Source organism: Halichoerus grypus, chromosome 10 (genome assembly GCF_964656455.1).
Source record: "Halichoerus grypus chromosome 10, mHalGry1.hap1.1, whole genome shotgun sequence".
NCBI classification, from domain to species: domain Eukaryota; kingdom Metazoa; phylum Chordata; class Mammalia; order Carnivora; family Phocidae; genus Halichoerus; species Halichoerus grypus.
In genome coordinates, this window is record NC_135721.1 from 129,757,588 (window position 1) to 129,777,324 (window position 19,737).

The 19,737-nt window shown below is 41.7% G+C and overlaps 1 protein-coding gene across 3 annotated transcripts in view; it reads left to right on the top strand.

Annotated features, from left to right (window-relative positions):
• Window positions 1-544: 544 nt before the first annotated feature.
• TSHZ2 (teashirt zinc finger homeobox 2) overlaps window positions 545-19,737 on the top strand; it is a 739,565-nt gene continuing 720,372 nt past the window's right edge. For 2 of the 3 annotated variants that reach the window (XM_078057311.1, XM_078057312.1), the window contains exon 1: window positions 547-593. The gene's annotated coding sequence lies outside the window, so the exon portion shown is untranslated. Of the gene's footprint in view, window positions 594-19,737 lie in introns of all 3 variants that reach the window. The other variant, XM_078057314.1, reaches the window with a different exon arrangement.

A 19,737-nucleotide genomic window follows, 5' to 3' on the forward strand; every position in this document is an offset into this window, starting at 1 on the left:
AAATTTCCTTTTGATGGAAATTCATTTCTTAAGTTCTGGGTGGATGACAAATTTTGATTAAAATCACAAACTCTTTTATGTGTGTTGGCAAAAGCTGGTGAACCCAACTGCTATTGACATATTCTTTGAGCAACATCTGTTCATCAAGTGACATTAGAATGGCAGAAAATGAATGGCTGGGATTTTTTGAGCATAACCTTTTTTTTTTTTTTAAAGATTTATTTATTTATTTGAGAGAGAGAGAGCACAAGCGGGAGGAGCAGAGGGAGAGAGAATCTCAAGCAGATTCTGTGCTCAGCAGTAGGTTCAGATGATCATTGGACCCAAAGTATGACATTAATATTCAGTCTTACACTTGGCAAAAACCAGAGGAAGACTAGTTCTCATCTGCTGTACTTGCACTTAATAGGACTTCTAGGTAACGTAATTCTGCAATTTCTAGGGGCTACACACAGAGACAGCTTGCCTAAAAATGAAGCCAAATACAGTGGAAATAAGAGCTTAGAGACTGCTAGTGATGAAGCCCGTAGGATGGCATTTGGGCTCCTGAATCCAGCTATCCCTGAAGCTGCATCTACTCCTGGTATGCCCAGGTATGTAAACCAATCCATTCTCCTCTTTCATTTACACCAATATGATTGAATTTCTCTCATTCTCTCTTCAAAGACCAATATGTTTATTTATTGCTATCCCAGTTGTTATGTATTGAATTGTGTCCCCCAAAAAGATATGTTAAAATCCTAACACCTAGTATCTCTTAATATGACCTTATTTGAGCATAGGGTTGTTACAGATATAATTAGTTAAGATGTGGTCATACTGAGTAGGGTGGGTCTTTAATCCAATATGATTGGTATCCTTATAAAAAGAGGCAAAGAGACACTCAAGGAGAAAATCACCATGTGAAAATAGTAGCAGAACCCGGAGTTGCCTTTGTGTGTGTGTGTGTGTGTGTGTGTGTGTGTGTGTGTGCAGTTTCTACATCAGATGCAGCTTTCTATGAGGCTGATAAATATAAGTACTTGGGAGTATTTTATGGATCAATGAAATATTAATGGACCTGGAGGTGCTTTAAGTGTATTTATAAAGCTAGGTTATCTATAGGTCAAATACCATTGTAGCAAATGCAATTGTAATGAATATCTTTGATAAATTTGGTTTTTAAGCCCCAATGCATGTCCTACTTATTTCCGACAATACGTGCTTTAGGCTCACAATTCCTTAAATGCAATTTTGAAATCCAAACAACCACTGGTACAGATATATATATATATTTCTTTTAAAAAGTTTCTTTAAAAAATTTATCCTGCTGAATGGGAATATTCATATGTTTTACTGCAGAAATACTGGGTTTGATTACAGGGATCTGTCCCAGTTCCCTTTGGGAGTGTTAACTTAATAAATTCTGCATCAAATCACCTGAGATCCAAGTAAAACCTGAATTTAAGATATATTGGACCTAAGGTATTCCAGAGGGATGATTATGGACCTGCACAACCCTACAAGGGTGCCTCTGACTTGGCCTGTGGCAGAATGCATAAGAAAAGCATTTGAATTGTAATTGATATTATTAGAAATTTCGTGGAAACATTTAAGAGACTACAGATAGAGAAATCACACAAATGTTAATAATACTTTTATTTGCCTGTCCCACTAATTTTATGAAACATTTATATCACAAACGTCTATTTTGTTTTGTGGATGGGGAGGGGAAATCTGTCTTCCTATGAGCTCTGTGAGGTCAGGGACCAGGATGCTTATTTGCGCCACTGTGTCCCCAATATATAACTGAGCCTGATAAATAGTAGATGATTGATAAATATATACAGGATGCAATTTTTAAGACAGTAGAGGAGGCTGGGGGTCAGATTTCAGGTGACCCACCCAATTTCTGGGTTTGGTGGGCTAGCATTCAGATCTTTCATGGTTTTCTCCCCATACCATCACTGCCTTGCTAAAATGAAAAGAATTTGGAGCCGTTTCTAAAGTAATCAAAGGGATTAGAACATAAAGAAGGAAGAGAAATTCAAGTGGTCTTTGTTTCAGTTGGACAAAGCTAACCAGTCTGTGTAAATAGCCAAGAGCCTTGTTTCTAGATAAAAGAAGACTCTCATCGGTTCTAATCTGAGAGCATCATTGGCAGTGAGAGATTGTAAAAGCAAAATATTCACTTTGAAAAATGAAACCCATTAAATTTGAGGCATTGTAATTTCCTATTGTGAGACTGTGGTACCCACGATTAAATTCTATTGTGTGTCTACAGTCCTCGTTACCGACGATGTGTCGTGTTATTAACTGAGATTCTAAGAATATCAGCTCTCCATAGCTAAAGTGCTGTTTGCTCCTCATGTGAAATAATTTGCATACATCTAAGAATTCATCTTTGATTTGTCTCTTTCCCTTATTCCCTCTATCATATTTAGAAGCCTGTCCTGTAGACTACACCCCCACATAGATTCTGTGTGTGTTTCCTTCTCTGCCCATGTGGTCTCATCTGGACAACTCCAACCTATCTGGAGCCAGTCTATATGCTCTCCATTCTTGACCCGACAGGCAAACTGCTCTCTTAAAAGATGGAAACTGTCTTAGGTTGTGTTCCCCAGCAGCAGACCCTGAGATGAGGGTTCGTGTGAAAGCAATTTTTTAAGAAGTGCTTTCAGGGAGGACCAAAGAGGAGTGGGAAATTAGCCAGGAAGAGAAGGAGGTGGAGCAAGCATGCAATCTCAGTGAGTCCTGGGGAAGGTGACTTGGGATTAGCCCACAGGAGAGCTTTGGAGAAAAGACCACACTTCAGATTTCCCCAGTCAGGAGCAATGGCGTTGGGGTATTGGTGCTCCTTGCACGCATCAGTCATTTGTAAGGGCTACAGCCAGGGGTACTAGATTCTCAGACAACTCATGCTCTGAGTATTCAGGAAGAGGAGTATCCACACAATAGCCCCAGGAAATAAGCATGGTGGTTACTTTCATTCTACTGTCAAGGAAACTGAGGCATAGGGTCATTATGTAAATTGCACATGACCACACGGTCAAGAGTGGGAGACACAGAACGTGACCCCAGAGTTGTCTTAGAGACTGTCTTCTTACCTGCAGCTTCAGATGATGCTATAGCATCTTACCCACAAGAGCAGGGGCAGCAGCAGAAGTGACACAGAAAGTCTACAAAATTACTGCCTCATAATTTTGCAGTGTCAAGGTTGCAAAAGTCAAGGTAAGACCAAGGGACTGTTCCAGACTGAAGAGGATAGAGGCATGAAGAACTAAATGCAATAGGTGATTCTGAACTTGATCCTTTTACTACAAAAGACATTGTTAGGACAGTTGGAGACTCATTAACGGGAATCTGAGGATTAGGTGGTAGGACTATATCATGTTAGTTTCCTGATTTTGATGGTTGATTGTGGTTATGTAAGAGAATTTCCTTGTAGGAAATATACAATAAACGGTTTAGGGCAGCAGGTCAGCAACTTACTCTTATAGACCAGGGGAAAAACGGTTTCTTTTTATTACTTGCAACTTCTCTGCCCTTTTGAGATGGCTTCAAAATTAAAAAAAAATACTCAAGCAACACTTACTGAATAATTATCTTAATTGCAATTCTTAGCTTTGAATTTAAAAATAGATATTTAGTAAGACCATGGTCTCAAAAGCCAGGCTTTTACAGGAAAACACTGTCACTATGGGTATTTCCCAAACTGGGCTTTTATATCTCAGGAACCGAGGCTTGGTGGGCAGACCACAAAATGAAACTTTGAGTGGGAAAGGTGAGGTTATGAATTCAGAGAAATTTCTGATCGCATAGGATGGGAAAAGCCCTTGGGGGCCAGAAGGAGGAGCCCAGAAATGTGGCAGGGTAGAGGAGGGCAGGAATTCTGAGAGGAGTACCCTGGTTCTAGGTTTGAGATTGTCTAGAACTTTGGGTCTAGACAACTCTTCAGTTGGAAGTTTGAAGAAAATGTAAGCCCTTCAGGGAAGCATTGTATTGGGCACAAGGGTGCCTCTGACTTGGCTTGTGGCAGGAGAATACCACTGGGCAACCTGGGCAGCCTCATCGTAGGGCATCCCATACCCCAGCATGGTGGGGGAGCAGTCAACCTCTGTACCAAAGGGGATGTGGAAAAATGTATGAACCACTTGCCTGGAAGAAGACTGGGTTCAGGAAAGGGAAGTTTAAGTGTCCCAGAGGCAATGGTGAAATCCATGGTCTTTAACACCAAAGTGCCAACACAGAGCCCAAGAGAGTAGATGGGTTCAGCTCCACCTGGGTAGACACTAGCCCTCATTGAGCAAGGGGCCATACTATGTGACAGCAGTTGCAGTAAGGATGGAGGGTGGTGCCTGAAGACATTGAAAAGGAGGAACAGTGTGAAAGGAGAGTTTGTGGGCCAGACATACCTTCCCAGAACTATGAGGGCATAACCTTCCCATGGTACCTTAATGCATTTTGGGGAGCGGGCACCTGAACTAGAGAGAACCCTGAAAGGTTGGAAGATGACTCAGAAGAGAACCCTGAAAGGTTGGAAGATGACTCAGAAGAGAACCCTGAAAGGTTGGAAGATGACTCAAAAGAAAATTTAACAAAAAGAGTCCTTATGCCCTTAACTGATAAATTCAGGGATTTCTGCTATCAGTAGTAGAAGTAGAAGCTTCAGAACAAAAGGATTATTGGGGCGCCAGTTAGGTCCTACTCTTAATCTTGGCTCAGGTCTTGATCTCAGGGTCATGAGTTCGAGTTCAACGTTGGGTATGGAGCCTACTTAAAAAAAGAAAAAAGAACAAAAGAATGATATATTAGAGAGAATGATTTATATACTCTGCTTCTCCCACACCACTTTTTTACACACTTGAGTCATAGTTATAATTGTCAACTTCTTTACAGAAATGATGCAGGTGATAAAAGTAATTAGGAGGATGAGGGTGAGGCTAAGAGCGTCCTTTGACAGTATGTTCAGAGGAGGCTCTCCCAGGAGATCTGAGTCTTGGCTAAAGAGAAGGAGCCAGTGATGGGTACATTGGGAGACAAGTGTGCTGGGAAGAAGAAACAGCCCAGGCAAAGGCCTTGAAATGTGATTACACTTGACATGTTTTAGGTCACAAAAGGAGGCCAGTGGGGCTGGAGCTTAGGAGGTCAGGGCAGGAGAGGCAGAGGATGTGATGACAAGGGAGAGGTAGGCAGGGCGCAGACCATGTAGGGCCAGCAAGGAGGTCTGGATTTGACTTTAAGTGCAATGGCACCCATGATAGAGTTTCAAGGATGAGTACATGGGATTTAATTTGTGTCTAAAGTGATCATTATGGCCTGTTGGGTATAAAGTGGAACCTGGGAGAACAGGAAAGAGGCTCCTGCAATGACTGGCCAGAGGTGGAATGAAGTGAGTGGGTTCAGGGTATAATTTGGAGGTAAAACTGCCAGAACTTGCTGATGGATTGACTGTGGGAAAGAAAGATATTAATAGTAATTCCCAAGGTTTTGGCTTGAATAAGTCAGTCATTGGGGTAGCGGGGGTGATGAAACCATTGACTAAATTAGGAAGTCTGGAGCGGAACAGTTTGGGGTGGGTTGGGGTTGGGATTGCTATATTACTGCTAACGCTTGGCTACTTACTGATAATCAGTACTAAAGAACGTGGTCTGTCCAACCACAATCTGCCCTTCCAACATCAAGATAATGACACTGCACATAATGTATCTCATATAAAACCATTTCCAAGGCTATGTGTTTCTAGTATAAGGTTTTTATTTAGTTAGTAATTTATTAATGACACTGTTTGTACTTGGACACCTCGCTATAATGAAAATAACTCCCAAATTTATCTCCTGAGCCCTAAATTAAAGACCCACCAAAGGCTTTACATGATGAAGTAAGTCTCCATATTCTGTTCTCTTCAATATGAACAACCCATGTAGGTTTTTTCGACACGTGTAATATTTGACATCAGTCAATAAAAAAGTACAACAGAAATATTCCATGTTTAAGGCAGAGCTGAAAAAAAAAAGACTTAAGAAAATTCCATATTGCATAAAAGAAAGAGATTGCCACCAAAGTGAAAGGAAATCAATGGGACGACTTTGGAGACCCATTTCAATCTGTTGTTGACATTGTTTTCTGGGAGTAATTTTCTCAAAATGTTAACAGTATTGAGTTTGCCTATTGATTCTATTATTTTTGACCTTGCATTAGTGTGGGCTAATCTCACATGCCATAAAATTTCCTTTCACGGCTAAAATTATTGTATGACTCTGGAGGAAACCTCCAATCAGGTCAGGCAACCCCCCTCAGGATTTTGATGAGTGTATAAGTGGCAATAATGAGTTATGTTGACTTCCAATACACTTTCGTGTTGTTTACATTTTATTAAATGGTTTAAGCAGGGTCATCATATAAATGATCAACATATTGACTGAAATACTCAAGCCTGGATGAATTGAAGGCCGCAGACAGCCAACCAGATTGGCCAGCTTGACTTGGAGTCAATAGCACAAATACATATTTGGCTACAGAATCGAAGCCCACTTCATAGTCACTCTTCTGAAAACCCAGCTAAATAAAGAGCTACAAAGTATACCACTGGAAGATGCCCTCTCTAATTACCCAGGAACCCCCTCCCCAGCTAGGCCCCTCCAAAAAGCAAAGAATCCAAACCGAATGAATTCAGCAGAATTAAGGAGCATTGATGAGGACAGAGTGAAGGAGAACCCAAAAGCTCTTACTAGAATCTAACTAGATTCATTATTGGCTCTGAGCAGGGGAAATCTGGCAGTTGTATTTGCAAAGGGTTATGAAATATAGTCACAACATGCCATTAACGTCCCATCCGTTCCCCCACCTTCCCCATCCCACATATCTCCACGGGGGGTCAAACCACCTGTGCACCGCACTCCCCAACCCACCCCTTGCCTTTGGTGCTGTAGTTGCTCAGCCTGCCTGCAAAGAAATTTCAGGATTTACTGGCACAATGCTAATGGGTTTGCCCACAAATACTTAGAAGAGTATTGCTAGAGGAGTTAATTTGCCTCTTAATGATTTAATTATATGCTACGGCTCTGCCGTTACAAGAATAACAATGTTTCTTACTTTCTGCCACTGCTGGGGATGCTGATTTTGGAGACTTTTGGAAAAGAATGACAGAGAGAGAGAGAGATTGAGAGAGGGGGGTTGAGTTATTCTGGGGGCAGGGGGAGGGTGAGGGAATGGGAAGGAGCATTTTCCCATGCCACAAAATAACCTTTCTTCTTCATCTATAATGGAGTGAGGGGCGTCTCTCAGGATCAGTGGTGATCATTGTAAGAAGTGCTGTGATTTTTATTCACATTGTCTTGACTGAGTCTGTGAAGTGATATTTGTCTTTATTTTTATGTAAGTTCAGTAGGTTACCTGGCTTGCCCGACACAGAGATAGAGAGTGGATGTGCTAGGGTCCGACTGGGGTCTTTGGCCCTGAAACCCAACTATTTGAGCCTACCTTTCTGTGGCTTAACAGGCCTCACTTTGTTGTGCAGGTTGGGTTCTTTGGAAGCTGAATTGGAGGTTCAAGATATTTATTGGGATCAATGGCTATAAAAGGAAGGGGAAGAGGGAGGATTGCACAGAAGCTCAAGTCAAGCCAAAATGCAGGCTCAGTCGAGCCTTGGCCAGCCCTGCAGGGAGCTCCGGGGCTGGTATTGTCCATCATGGCATCCTACATTGGGCAGGAATGGCCAAACTGTCATGCCCCCACCTGGCTCTATCACTATACCAGCTGCGCCAAGGGCATGACCTGGGGCCTGTTGGGATTTCACAGCTGTGGCAGCTCCCACAGCTTCTCTTCGAGACAGGTGGGCAGCAAGTCTTACCCTGAAGGGAGATGAGGTGGTGCCTTTCTGTGTCTACAACACACACTTTTCAGGTATATCTATAGAAACACTAATCATTCAAGAGAGACACAGAAGAGGAAGGAGACAGATTGTAGGTTCTGGACCAGGATGTCTGACTTCATGACCCAAATGCATCTCTTCCCAACTAGGGCATTGTGGTAAGTTAGTTGGACCTGGAGACCAATCAAAACTGTAAAAGTGGCATACTGGTAGCAGTCTCTCCACTTAGGATGAAGACCAGGAATAATTTCTATAAAGTATCTTTGGTCAATGGAGGATATCTTTATGAGCCTCTGGAGAAAAAGTCCATGTTCTGGGCCACCCATTGGTCTCTCAAATTCTGACCTAAATATACCTTCTCCTGGTGATTAGCATTCTCTTTCTGCTTAGGCTCCTCAAAGCACCATGAGAACTCCTCTACCCCCAGCTAGATTGTCCTCTGTATCTTCATTGTTCCCAGAGAGGCTGGGAACCAAAGAGGGGCCTCCTCTGAGCTTGGAGTCCTGGGAACTGTTGCACCACTCATGTGCACCACCCCTTCCTGAAACTCAATGCCAGTTCTCAGAATATGGGTTTCTCTTCTTTGTTTTGCGCTGTGAGGGGGGCCAAGCGCCGAGGCATCTGGGTAGAGCTGGAGGCCAGAGGTGACAGCGCACCAGATTTAATGGCAGCAGAAGGATCCTCCTGAATATTTATTGAGTGTTTATTATGTGCCACCACCAAGTCATGCCTTTTGCATGAATTTTCTCATTCAATCTTCACAACAATTTGAGGTGTTATCCCTGGTCATATTTTAGTGAGAAAACAGAGGCTTACAAAAGATGAGGGAACTTCTCCAGTCCCTACAGCTAGCAAGTGTTGGCGCTCCAAGTTGAGCTAGGGCAGTCTGACACCAGGCTCTAAGTGAGAGGCAGATGGGGAATGTGAGGAGGGTTTAGCACATTCACTTCTGTGCAATCTGTGAGGTCTTACCGTTCCTGTGTTGGCCTCGCTGCCGTGGGGCCCGGCTCTCTTTCATTACTGAAAGTTTCATTTTTCTTATTCGGTTACTCCTGGCTCTAATTTTATCTTTCTGCAGATCAGATACCTCCAAGCTTCTGTGGTGGGCACATGCATGTTTGACATACGTATGAGAAATAAAGTTTACAATTGTTAGACTCTTAGAAAACTCACTGACAATCTGCAACAATTCTTCCCTATTCGTTGGACTTTTCCCTCTGATGATTGTCAGTTTTTATATGTTCTCTGTCTTCATGCCTGATTTTGAGGGGAATAATTATCAGCTTTACTCAGATGATGTTTATCAGTTAAACTGCACTACAGTTTCACATAAGGTAATCACTGAGTGTAGAATTCTAAAGTCAGACTGTCCTCCATTAAAAAACCCCGGATCTACTATTTATGAGCCGTGTGACCTGGCCTTGGTCAATTGTGTAAGCTTTCTTTCTCAAACTTTCCATCTGTAAAATGGGCATGATGTTACTTATGGAGTCGTCCAGTGAGAGAATGAACTTAAACGCCTGGAACATAGTAAGTGCTCAACAAATTTTTATTACTGTTATTACACACAGTTCTCTATGAAGGATAAGAGAACAGATTTGAGGTTGTGTTTTAATTACACAGCAGGATGGCTTTTGTTATTATTTATTTGATTTTTTTCTTTCTTCAGGTCATGAGGAAAGGGCCTAAGGAACAGCAGTGATTACTGATATACTCTCTGTTTCAACTCCTGAAAGGTTATTTTCAAAAGGAAATGAGTTGAAATGAGGTCTTTAAGGGGTGGAGTGGAGACAGCTGAAAAATTCTTGAACCTTGAAAGAGGTCCAGGTGGACTTGGTTTCTCAGTGGAGACAAAGGGACTTCCTTCCTCAGTGAAAAAGAGTCACCAAGTGATAAACCAAGCACCTTCTTTGAAAATTTCTCCGTATATTTGTCCCTAGAGGAGTGTGCCTCAGGGAGATTTATTGTTCGAAGCTTTTAGCCTCGAGCTTCATTTTAAAAGTATGTATTTCCCTAGAAACAGAGTAGCTCCATTTAAAAGTCACAGGTGCCCCCAAGCTCTGCTCGGAAGATTACTTCAAGTTTCATTAAATACCAGCCTCACACCTAGAGGAGAATTATTTATTTCCTCGCTCTGAGAACGGATTATCCTTCCACTTCCCATTTCCATCCCTGCCATCTTGAGGATGGAGACGCATGCCCTGAGAAATGAGAAATGAGCAGGAGGAAAGCCTGAGCCCTACGAATATGCAGAAATATTTAAATCAAGGGCATCACCTGCCTGGCAATTTGATCCAATCTACTCCCGTAGGGTGTGTTAGTTGGAGTTCCTCACCAGGGCCAACCCTGCGATGGGGATTGGAATATAGGAGTTTATGAGAGAAGAAGCCAACGAACACTGGTAAGGGTGTGGAAAAGGGATAGGAAGGCGTATTGTCCAAGAAGCTGACTCCTGCCCAGGACCCTGGAGACAGAGTAGAAGACACAGCTCTGAGTTATTCATGTCAGGGACAGAGGAGCTGGATGTTTTACATGTTTCCATCAGTCAATGGTTGAGGGCTGCTCCCAGACACATTGATGCTCTGGCACGTTAGGCCTGCCAGGTTGTGGAGAGGGTGGACCTGGAAGCCAAGAAAGTCCCTGGGAACAGAGGACAGCAGGGCATGTGCCTGGACGTGACAAGGGCTGGCCAGATACAGGTGAGCGCCGGTGACATCGGCTAAAAGTTCTATCAGCGGGTTGCGTCTTTAGCTTCTAATCTGTTTTAAGTCTATTTAGGTCATGGGCTTGGTGCTAAGATGATGTGGATGATTAAGGTCAAGTTCTGCCCTTAGTGAGGGAGTCGAGACAGAGAGCGAGAGAGGCAAGTAACAAATAATTTTGAGCCAGTGATTCTGGTGTTATATTATGATCTATTTAACATTGCGTGTGTAATTTGTGCCAGGTTGTACTCAAAGTACTCACCTGGGTTAATTTCTTTGATCCCCACAAATACTCTAAAGGGTGGGTGCCTTCATTGTCTAGTTTAGAGACGAGGAAACAAATTTCAAGGTTTTAGCCTGTCTGTGGCAGAGCCAGGATTTGAACACAAGCTTTCTGGTTCCAGAACCCTGGCCTTCACTGCTACACTTTACATATCAGGGGCCCTCAACTTCGTCAATATTGATATTCTGAGCTGGATACTTCTTTCACATGGGCTGTCCTGGGCATTGTACGGTGTTTAGCAATATCCTTGGCCTCTACTCGCTAGAAGCCAGTAACACATCCTACTCCTCTGTTCCCACCTTGTGAGTTGTGACAACCAAATGGGTCTCCAGACATTGCTGGGGGTCCACTGAGGTGCAAGTGGCCCCATTACAGATCATCCAGTGTCTATAATAAGGCAGTCAGTATTTCCTGGGAAGTGCACATAGAACACAGATGAAAATTCCTTTCTTCTCTACTGCTCAATCTTCCGACAAAATAAGAAGAGAAGTAGTATTTTGGAGCTGATCATATCTATAAATCAACAGCCAAACACCTTTCAGTGCAGAGAAAATGGAAGGGGGAATCAAGTTATTGAAAAGTAAGAGGTTTAGTGCTTGCACATCTGAGTCGTGAACTAGGCATTCTTGCCCACTGCACTCTGTTTCATGCCCTTTGAACAGACTGTCATCGTGTTTACATGTTGTCTTGCAGCTTGATTAGCTGCACAGTTCATGAAAAGACCATTAGGTGAGACTAGATGGTGAGCTTGTATGGAACTGCTTGTATTATTTTCCATTTCCTTGGGCTATTTTATTCGTGATGTTTTAGAGCTCGGTTTTGAACTCCCCTCACCCAAGTGAATAAATCCCTCTTCTTTCTGTCACAAGCCTGGAGATTCTAAGCTTTATTTTTCAAATCCTCCAAACCCCATTTTATCCACATGGCTTCTTAGAGTCGGTCAAGTTTGAAAACTGATCCTTGAGATTTGGGGATGTTTTGTGTGAGGACAATAGCCATAGCTTTGACATTAACGTGTCCTTATTTGTCTCCTTCTCTCTTCTGGCAAAAACATTTTTAATTCAGTCTCTTCCAAATTTGGCTTTGTAGCTAATTTTTGTGATTCAGTGTAGTGTTGAAAGCCTGAAGAATTCACCATTTTCAGTTGGTCATGAAAGTATAATCCCATGATGCCGAAGCATTCTTTATAACAAAGCATTTCCATGCGCCTTGGGATAACTTATTGAACAGTACTTTGTTAACCTACTCATAATTCTCTATGACCAATGCTTTTGGTGGTTCCAGCTTCTAGTCAAGAAATAAACAATCACCTTGATGACTTAAATTCTGTTTCCTCGCTATTTGTGAGAGATGAAATGCCACAACAGTCCAGAGTGTAGGCCCTGGGGTTGGATAGAACTGGATTTGAATCCAGTCTTCAACACTATTAGCTTTGGGAAATTGAGCAAGTATGGAGATAGAATAATGATTTCCCCAAAGACGCTGGTGCCCTAATCCCTGAACCCTGTGAATATGTCACCTTACCTGGCAAAAGGGACTTTGCAGATATGATTAAGTTAAGAATTGTGAGGTGGAATTATCCTGGGTTATCTGGGTGGGCCCAAAATCATCACAAGAAGGAGATCTCAGAGAGAGAGATTAGAAGATGCTGTGCTGTTAGCTGTGAGGATGAGGAAGAGGCCACAAGATAAGGGACACAAGCCGACTCCAGAAGCTGGACAAGGTAAGGAAATGGGTTCTCCCCCAGAGCCTTCCAAAGGGGTGCAGCCCAGCTGACATCTTGATTCTGGTCCAGTGTAACCCATTTCAGACTCTTGACTTCTAGAACTGTAAGATAAATTTGTTTTGTTTTAAGCCATTAAGTTTGTATTAATTTGTTACAGCAACAACAGTAAACTAGTACAGCAAGCAACCTAATCTCTCTAAACAATTGTTTGATCAGACGCAAAGTAGAATAATAAAAATATTTTTCCCACTGGGCTATTGTGATGTATAAATGAGAGATGTACTTGGCGCTTGGCCTGGAGTAGAGTACATGCTTAAAGATACTGAATTAGTTATGTGCTTTTGATTTTGCCATAGAGTAGCATCTCTACCATCCTGCCTACTATTAAGCTTCCAAAACACCCACCTGTGATGGTTAATTTTGTGTGTCGACTTGGTTAGGCTACGGTGCCCTGTGGTTTGGTCAAATACTAGTCTAGATGTTGCTGTGAATTCCTAGCATCTATATTTGTGGATGTGATTAACGTTTATAACTAGTTGACTTTAAGTAAAGCAGATTACCCTTTATCATGTGGGTGGTCCTCATCCAATCAGTCGAAGGCCTTCAAAGCAAAGACTGAGCTTTCTTGAGGGAGAAGTCATTCTGTGTTAAGACTGCAACATAGAAACTCCGCCTGAGTTTTCTGCCTGATGCCATGCCCTTCAGATTCAGACTCTAGGCTACAACATCAACTCTTACCTGAATTTCCTGCAAGCCTGCTCTACAAATCTTAGAACTGCCAGCCCCTATGATCATGTGAGAAAATGTCTTAAAATAAAGCTCTCTCTTTTCTCTGAAGAAGTTTCTTTCTTGAAGAACCTGTTTTCAGTGAAGAGTCTGTTTCTGTTTTTCTGAAGAACCCTGACTCATACACCACCCAAACCAAATGCAGCACACTGAAAGATTTAAGATCTTGAGAAAGGAAGAGATGGTACCGACAAGTACATAACATTGAACTTCCTCTCCACTTTCCCAAGATCTTTGCATTTCTTCGCTGACATTTAAAGGGACTTCACCTCAGTTGTTTTCTTTCCATCCCCTTTGAACCAAAAGTGTGTAATTAGGGGTTATGGTAATAATAGAATCTCTTAGGACAAAATATCACAGCAAAAGATTTGGGATGGTTCTGTAATAATTTTTGTAATAGGGTTTGACCTTGAACTTAGAGTTGATATTCAGCAGGGATGATTGGCATTGCCATACCCGTTTGTATATGGCTCCTTATAGTTCTCTAAGCCCCTCTAAATGCCCCCTGCTCTTTCCTGGCCGCCTAAGCCTCTATCCTAGGACTCCCTAGTGGTTAAGCAGCTAAAGGGTTAATGCATGCTCTGATTGGCTGGTACTGGTGCTGCTTAGATTGTTGATTATTTTGCTATTGCTTCTGCCTAAAATAGTTAATGAACGAAATACAATGAAGAATTGTCTAATTGTTCATGTTGTAAATGTCTATAGTTGTGCAATTTTACTGTATGATACCAGTTTAAAGAAAAAATAGGGGAAAATCTTCCTATTTCATTCCTTTTCTTGGAGAAAATTTTAAATCTTCATTCTCAAGCTATTCTCTTTTACGATTAATGTACTGTGTCTCTTGTTTACTTTTTTTTCCTTAACAGACAGGGGACAAGTGTGACTATTTTCAATTGGACAAATATTTAGATTTTCTTCTCTGAAGATAAGTCTCACTGTCTTGCTTGCTGATTCACATATAATTCTTCTGTATAAATTTTTTTGTTACTGGCCTTGGAAGAAAAAAAGAAAAAGGCTAACTCATTCATACTGTTGGGCTATCTTCCCCCAATTTCATAGAGAAAGTAATTTGCCAAACACAAGGATTTGATCAATAAACAACTCACAATCCCTAGGAGGCCTTTAAAGGGATTTGGATTGTCAAACACTGACTCAGGATTTGTTCTGGTAGTTGTTAAAAATTACATAAACATAAGTTGCTTTTTTTTTTTTTTAAACTTCAATCAACCAAAGAGTCGGTAGTAGGAGAAGATTTGGCCCTGTTATTGATTAGTTGTTATAGATGCTCTTCCAAAGAAAGTTAATCAACAAAGTGTTGACAATATCAGCAATGTCTTGCATCTTTCTTGGAAATTGTTGCTTACAATTGTAGAGTTATTCTACACCACTCCTTTCTGCCAGGAAACAATAGAGGTGACATTTTTTGCTCCACACCAAATTTTCTAGGACCCCGTGGGCCATTTCTGTCCCTAAACTAAGTACGGCAGTCCTGGTAGGCATGTCTGGTAGGTCAGAAAAGGGAAGGTATTCCCTAAAACACATTCCAAACTGAGCTTCCCGATGGTAAAGGCCACACCCATCTTATTAACCCAAATTCCCAACACCTAACAGAATACTGGCCCAGAGTGCTCTGTAAATATAGGAGATTTCAATATATGCCAAGGTTGTCTTCTAGAAAAGTAAGCAGAGAGTGATTTGTTCTCCCCTATATGTGATATTATAAGAAAAGGCAATTTATTAGTAAAATATAGGCAATTTATTAACAGGTATTATTTAGTTTTTGACAGATGCTGAGGGTACACAAGAAGAAAACACAACTCATTAAGGGGCACCTGGGTGGCTCAGTCATTAAGTGTCTGCCTTTGGCTCAGGTCATGATCTCAGGGTCTTGGGACTGAGCCCCACATTGGGCTCTCCGCGCAGCGGCGAGTCTGCTTCTCCCACTCCCTCTGTGATCTCTCTTGCCTTTGATCTCTCTCAAATAAATGAATAAAATCTTTAAAAAAGAAATAAAAAAGAAAACACAACTTATTGAAAAAAATGTATACATGAGCATTATTTTCAGGTGAATTTAGTGAGAAATAAAAGAACATGAGCCACATTCCTAGATCTTGAACATGTAATACATCAAATTCATGAATACTGTCCCATACATGTAAATAATACTTAAGATAAATTATATAAATAGGGAAAAGTCAAAGATGTTATATAATCACTCCTCTTTTAAAAGGTGAACTCTGGACTCCTGGAATGGGGTGGGGGGAATCTTAGGAGCCCGTAAGCTCTAACATCAAAGGCAGAGGCTGTGCAAGGAGACTGGGAAGAAGGACGTTATGCAGGTGGAGGGGAGGATGGGAGGGTAGCCCACAGACAGCTTCTCAGGTCCATGTGGACATTTGGGAGACTAGATGCAAGACAGAGGGCCGCTGCCGTCCACAGGAGGCCTCCGCTCTCTCCTAGGCAGAGACCTTACTTATCAGAAATGTGAAGTATAGCTTACCATGAAATACCTCCTTAAAAGTTAGTTCTAGAAGTACAAAATGATAAGCAATATTTAACATGATCTCCAGTATCTATGCCTTTATTAAGGAAATGATAGTTTTCCAATTCATTCTCACAACCCCACCTTTGTGACGATTCCTCTTCCTTTTATTTCTGACATGGCTTTTGAAAGTTGCTTCATTATCTTACTCCTTTCCCTATTTTTTCCAACATTCCATCCTTTGTTCTCTCTGCTGTAGCCTGGGCCCTGGTTTGTGTTGTGCCAGGCCCAGGAAGGAAGCGGGAGAGCCATTTAATAGAACAAGTAAAGACGACATGACTCTTTATAATGAAATGGAAAGATAAGTATTTTAACCTGATAGTTCTCTATTTCTAGAGATAAAATATTAACATTTTCTATTAAAAAATTAAAAACAATTTTAATTTGTTCTCTGTGTGGGCAAGGACTGTCTAAACTTAAAAAAATTATTGAACTCATGCAGGCTACATTAACAATTTAAATAACATTTCTATACTTTAAAAAGTAACATAAACCCTATGAAAAGGCACATTATAAACATGGATATATATGTGCAACATACACTGCTCAGAAGGTATAAATATATTTACTATTGAAGAGCTCATGCAAACCAGTTTTTAAAGACTAAGGTCTATGGAGAAAAGTGGGCAAAAGACCAACTATTCCATTCCTCCAAGAGAAAATGAAAAAGGTTAATAAACATTTGAACATGTTCAGCCCTAATAAGAAAAAAAAAATCATATTAAAACAAGATCTCTTTCCTCCTATTTATAAACAAATATAAATTTTAAGAAATACTCAGAGCGCTTGGGTGGCTCTGTCAGTTAAGCGTCTGACTCTTAGTTTTGGCTCAGGTCATGATCTCAGGGTCTTGAGATCAAGCCCCGCATCAGGCTCCACACTCAGTGGGGAGTCTGCTTCCCCTTCCCTCTCCCTCTGCTCCTCCCCATGCTCTCTCCCTCCCTCTCTCTCTCTCAAATAAATAAATAAATAAATGAATGAATCTTTAAATAAATTTAAAAAAATACTCAATGCCAGAAAGGATATGGTGAATCTGCCCCAGGGGAGCCAGATATGGGCATTTTCTGTTTCTCACCATTTCCCTTATCTCTCTCCTGATTCAGCCCCTGTGGGAATGAATTTCCTGATCTTAATTTATGGGACCTTCATGTTAAATTTATCTTTTGTGTCTCTTTGCCGCCCCCCACTTTTCCTTTTTTGCCACTGTGCTTGGTTGAAGCCACCAAGTTGTACCTTGACTATCTTCTCTAACTTGACTCTCAAAAGGAGTTCCTGGTTCTTTATGCAAACTAGTCTACTTCCTCCCTGGAGTTCTGGCTGCGAAGGAAGGAAGCTGCCATAGAAGGTGACCAGTTCGCTCCAGTGTACTTGGATTTCACCAGTTTTAGTATCGGAAGTCCCTGTGGAAAAACTCTCCATCCTGGGTAAACTGGGAGAACTGGTTACCCTCCTCTTATGTGCCATTAAGTAAAAATCCTGTTGCACCATTTCGCCAAGGAATTCAATTCCTAGGGCTCCCGTAGCAAAGTATCCCAAACTGGGTGGCTTAAAACAACAGAAATGAATTCTGTCACCCCTCTGGAGGCTGTAAAGTGTGGAATGAAGCTGTTAGCAAGGCCATGCTCTGTCTAGTGACTCCTGGAGAGACTCCTTCCTTGGCTCTTCTAGCTTCTGATGATGGTTGGCAATCCTTGGTGTTCCCTGGCTCAGTAGATACATCGGTCCACAACTTTGCCTCTGTCACCACATGGCCATTTTCTCCCTGTGGGTCTTCACATAGTTTTCTCTTTGTATTGTGTCCAAATTTCTTTTTTTATAAGGATACCAGTCATATTGGATTAAAGCCCATTTTAAATGACCTCATCTTAACTTGGTTAATTCTGCAAAGATCTTATTTCCAAGTAAGGTCAAATTCTAAGGTACTGAGGTTTAGGATCTCAACATATCTGTTAGGGGAGACACGATTTAACCCATAACAGTCAGTCTTGCATTTCATTGGCTCTTGGACAATAAACTCTGTAGTGTAAATCATGGAAGACTGTAAGTGCAGGGTCGAGACATTTGTACTTCATCCAGTAGGCATCAATGAGGCATTGATGGCTTCTGAACAAAGGAGTGACATGCTGTAAGTGTCATTTTAGTATCATTAACGTGGAAATAGTATACATGATGGATTGGCCCATGATGGGAGCTGGTTTATTAGGACCATGAGAAATCCCCTGGGCCTGTGCCCAGCTATATCAACACCTCCTGCTGAGATCAGCCTTTTGTTCAAAAGACATCACATCCCTTCTCTTACTTTCTCAGAAAACGCATATAAGACTTCTGCAGACATCCTCTCTGGTGCTCAGAGTTAGATTCCTATTAAATTGTGGCTAAGGGACTCTAATCTGCCCACCCTCTTATGAAAGACTCCCTTATTAAATACTAGGGAAGGATTTCATTTCTTATCAATTTCCTCATGCTCAACCCATATGCTTAATTCTTTCTTGTTGTCTTGGGTCTCCGAGTATCAGTATTCCCTCCTCTTCCCACAACACAAACCAGGTGTACACCCAACCACACTTCAGCCTGGACCATGTCTAATTTCAAGTTTGGGCATACCTTCTGCTTGGTTTCTTGGTATTTGAGAATAATTTACATTCTCCTCCTTAATTAGACTCCTTTGACTTTAGTCTTGGTATCTTTCTTTGATCTCAAGATTAAAACTCCTATTAAGGGGCACCTGGGTGACTCAGTGGGTTGGGTGTCTGCCTTCAACTCGGGTTGTGATCTCAGGGTCCTGGGATCGAGCCCCATGTTGGGCTGCTCAGCGGGGAGTCTGCTTCTCCCTCTTCCTCTGCTCTTCACCCTCCCTCACTTGTGTTCTCTCTCTCAAAATAAATAATAAAAAAATAAAACTCCTATTAATGAGCCAGGGGTGCTGTTGGGGATGGTTAGCACCCACTTGTCATGGCCTTGGGCTTATGTATTACTTTAACCATTCTGCCCTGCCAACATGACTCTGAGTTTTAGGCCTGTGAGGGAGCTTCATTCTCTGAATCCCCAAGAAAGTCAATAAGCTCTTGGAGGAAGGACAGTGAGGAAGTTGAAACCTCTAACACCTAAGATTACATCATCTTGACCCATTCATACCCCTTTCTTAGATCATCTGCTTTATTCATGGCTTAGAAGATTTATCCTTAGAAGCCTGATCTTTGACCCCACCTGGTTGGACAAGGATTGGGCATCCAAACAAGATCATGAGATCAATAGTTTTTCTCCTCAAATTCAGAATGATACAGATTCTGGATTAGTTAACTGGTGTAGAGCCCAGACTGTAGATTCTTACCAAGCTGGGGTCTTAAGCTGACATTCTGGAATATCCGTGATGATCTTCTTATAAGGGTATTGAACATAGGAGTCTGTCTTCAGAGAAGGAAGGAATATTTGACAAATATTGACTGAGAACAAGTATGGATTCAGAAGAGCCTGCCTCTGAGGTTCTAGGCTTTGGGGATATAGGATTGAAATGGCCTCACCTCCTGGAATTTGCTTTATAGAAGTGGGAGAGAGAGAATAAACAACATTTCTTGAAATTATGCTGTAGAGTTAAGAGCTCTGATGAAAGGATAACAGAATAGGGACACAGAGAATAATGGGAGAGAGTTTTGCTATTTTAGATAGACTAGCCAAGGAAGGCCTCTCTGGAAGGTCCTACTTGAGCAGGAGCTTGAATGAAATGAAGGAGCAAGCCACATGGCCATCTGGGGAAAGAACACTGTAGGCAGAGGGACAGATGCAAGAGCAATGAGGTATGACATTTTAAAGGACTCTCCTCTTGATGCTATCTGGAGGGCAAATGGT